Here is a 4,035-nt window from a genome sequence, read left to right on the forward strand (position 1 = left end):
CTGCTTCTTAGTTCTTGGAGGGCTCATTCCAAGGAATTTCTAAAATCCCTCCCCGGAAAAGCATGTTTCATCCTAAGTGTCATTCTTCTAAGGAAAGCTATCTCCCATTTTCTTTGTTTTCTCCACTTTCATTGTTTTTCTTCCAGATTTTGCAAAGTTAAAGTTACCTGTTCTCATTTTCTCTTACTGAATTTTGTCTGTGAGTCAAAAGTGTATTTGATCATTTCAAAAATATTTATGCTTTGCTCTTGGGTCCTCAATAGAGATTTATTGCAAGAATAAATCTCAAGTAATTCTGTTATTCTCAGAGATCTTCAGCACTAGAAAGGGCCCAAATGGTTTAGCCACTAACTTTCCTTGATTTTTTAGAAGGGGAAAACCCTATTAACACTCAGAGTAGTCATTTTAATCTTGATCACCTGGTATTATTAGAAAGTTCCTTCTTATGTGAAGCCAATATCTATCTTTTTCTTAGTATTAAAGAAAAGAAAAGGCTTGTTTTTATGAATGAACTCAGGCAAAAGAAGGGGCTCTTATTTTTTTCAGTGCCACTGGGAGATTCTAGTTGTCCCAGTCATCAAAAACTTCAATTTCATCAGCTACTAAGATTTTTTTTTATTTTAAAAGACTAATTCATTATCAAATAGCATCTCCCATATTTGAATTTTTCACATTTTGAACTATTTTTATTGCTTTGGACTAGGAAGACTTTTGTAGGATAAGGGTAATTACCAATTATAATGTTGTTATGTTGCAAAAATGCATTTTCATTTTCAAAGACTGACATGCCCCAGTGAAGCTGTACTTCTCCAAGCTAACATCCATCAAGTGTTCTAAGTGGAAAGTGTTCGTGAGGTGGGGGCTGCACAGGAAAGTCTTGTTGTAACCAGCTATTTTTTAAAAATTAGTTTTTTATTTGTTTTAATTAGTTTTACATGACCAATGCATTGTGCACTTTGATATATCATACATAAATGGGGTATAATTTCTCATTTTTCTGATTGTTCATTAGTTGTAGAATCCCTTTGGTCATGCATATATGTACATAAGGTAATAATGTCTGCTACTTTTAAAGAATTTGGTGGAAGGAAATGACAAAAGTGGCCATATTTCAGATCCAGGCATTTCAATGTTGTTGCTTTTGTTAGATAGATTTCATGACTGTATACGAATATTTGAGACCAATTACACAGATGGATACTATGTACAGTTGGCCCTCTATATTCACAGGTTCACAGGCAACCAACCTTGGGTTGAAAATATTCAGGAAAAAAATTCCAGAAAGGCACAAAAAGCCAAAAGTTCAGTTTATTGCACATGGAGTATTAAGCTGAATCCACACAAACGCAGTGATGTGTTGACTTTGTATTAGGTATTATATGTCATCTGGAGAGGATTTAAAGCATATGAGAGATTGTAGGTTATATGCAAATGCTCTGTTGTTTTATCTAAGGAACTTGAGTGTCCTCAGATTTTGTTATGGGGCAGTTTCCTGGATCCAGTGCTCCACTGATACCTAGAGAAACCATTCCAAAGTTTCAAGGATACTGAAATAGGGAGAAAAAAACACAATGCCACCAAGAGACTTCAGATGTTCAACTCAATGTTCAGACTCAAGATAAGAGGAGGCACAGAGGCAGGGAGAAGAAGCCCCCACACCAGTGCATAGTGGCAGGTTTTCATACCCCTACACTGGGAGTAAGACTGGAGCAGTCCATGCAGCAGTCAACACAAAGGTCCAGGAACATTGTTTCTTCAAATGCTAGTTTTGGTACAGAGCAAATGTGGTGCCTGCTTTCATGCCTCACAAAGTCAACAATGCCATGGGCACAGCCTCCACGTTCCTATTGCCCAGAACCCCCTAGACCAGGGAAGCCCAGAGTACGTTACTCCTCTCCACTGGGTATTTATTGTTCATTTATAACTCTTCATGGATCCCTTATACCATAAGCAGGGTTGCTTAGAAACATATTTGACATAAGATGCTTTACTGGGTTGCCAGGGCAACATAACTAGAAAGTTAGGAGAGAATTCTCATGCAAAAAGGAATAAGATTTTGTTAGCTTTCCCCACACTATGTAAATACCAATAAAAGGCAACAGAGGATCAGACTGTGCTGTTTCTACAGAGTGTATACCTAGTGGATGAGAGGTCAAATTTCCAAAAATATTAACCAGAAAACCAAAAGTTCCTGTGTGCCAAACAGCAATCAGAAAGTTCTTGTACTTCATTCAGTGATTGCATTATTCACCCCTCTATTTCTAGCACCACAGATAGTAGATACCTAATATATATGTGTTGAGCGAAGGGATCCTGGTGACTTGGGAGGCTGAGGCAGAAGGATAGCAATTTGAGGCTTAGTCTCAGCAGCTTAGTTAGACTCTAAGCAACCTAGCAAGACCCTGTCTCAAAATAAAAATGTCAGAAGATGCAGATCAGTGATTAAGCACCACTGGGTTCAGTCCCTAGTATTTCTCTTCCCCCCACAGAAAAACTTTTCTTTAGGATAGACAATCAAATGTAAAGCAGATCCAACCTTAGAAGCAGTAGGATATATTATTCACTGAGTGACTTGAAAGCTAATAGGTTGTGGACCAGTTTATTTAGAGATAAATGACCTCTTGAAAGATATTTGTTAGACAAAAATATATTAATGCTTCTGAGACATTAGGGAAAATGTAGAAAGTGCTTCGAATACTTATTTTTGAAGGAAGAGAGGTGTCAAAATTTTAGTGTTTCTAAAATTTACTAATGAAGCAATTAAAGTTTCATTTCCTTAAAAATACTACTTGTTTAGAATGTTTCATTCTTCTATTAGTTCACTATTTCTCTCTTTCCTTTTTCAAGTTAAACTATGTTGTCTTTGTATGTCCTCAGTAAAAGGATTGATCTTATGTACTCACTCTTTGGTTGTATACTCACTCTTTGGTTAAAAGAATGTATCCTGTGATGTTCTTGAATTTTCATTTTTTGATTTTATCATTACTCATTAGCTCTTGAACCTAACAGAGGCAAAATTAGATCCATGTTTAGTAATCACAGCTCAACCACTATCCCTACTGGGAAGGTATCAATGGTAGGAATGTTAATGAAATGGCAGCATGGGAGGTACACATTCTCATGACTTTAAATGTTTAAAAATTTGTGTATTCCCATATAAATGACTTGAAACAACATTTCTTTGAGTTTATTATAAAAATAAGTTTTGCTCACAAACCAGTAATTAATAGAAATCTGATGTGTACTTTTTTTCCTAATAGAATAAAGAAAGCTAGGAATTGTTTGACACATTGGGATGCAAATAGAATTGGTGAGTTACAGATTTATTTTATCCAATGAGCAGGTTTGATCCCACTAAGGCCTTCATGTGATCATCTAACAGAAGGGTTAATAAGCAATACAAATAAGCCTTCACTTTTCGAAGGAAACACTATTTTTCTTAATTACAAAATATGTGTCTTTAAATCTGATGTTGAAAATTATCAGCAGTAAAACTGATTTATGAGGTCATTACTTAAAATTATCTTTTTTATCTTAAATGCATTCCTTTTTCTCTCTCTCTTTCTTTCTTTCTTTCTTTCTTTCTTTCTTATCTGTATTGGAGATTGGAGAGGGGCACTCTACCACTGAGCCTGTTTTTTTTTAAATTTTTCATGCAGAGACTGAATTCCAACTCTTGCCTTAGACTCCCAAGTAACTGGGATTACAGACATACACCATCCCACCTGCCTCCTAAAAGTATCTTATATTTCTATTTTCAAATTAAATTAGAGGCCAATTGCATTAATATATTTTTATAACTATATGCTCAGAGTCTATTGAAAAGGCTATGATGATGTCCATACTTACCAGGAAAAACCAGATAGATAATTTAAATACTTAGAAAAATATCAGTGTGTCAATTGTGTCCTGGAAATAAGGGTGGCACTTTTGAAAGCTTCAGTGATTCTTAGAGCCTGGACACTTGAAGCATTAGGAGGCATTCCAAATAGTCTAGCATTTTAACACTTTTTATTTGATTCATTTGAAGCTTAA

This window comes from Spermophilus citellus (assembly GCF_964194105.1).
Source record: "Spermophilus citellus genome assembly, chromosome: 14".
Taxonomy (NCBI): Eukaryota; Metazoa; Chordata; class Mammalia; order Rodentia; family Sciuridae; genus Spermophilus; species Spermophilus citellus.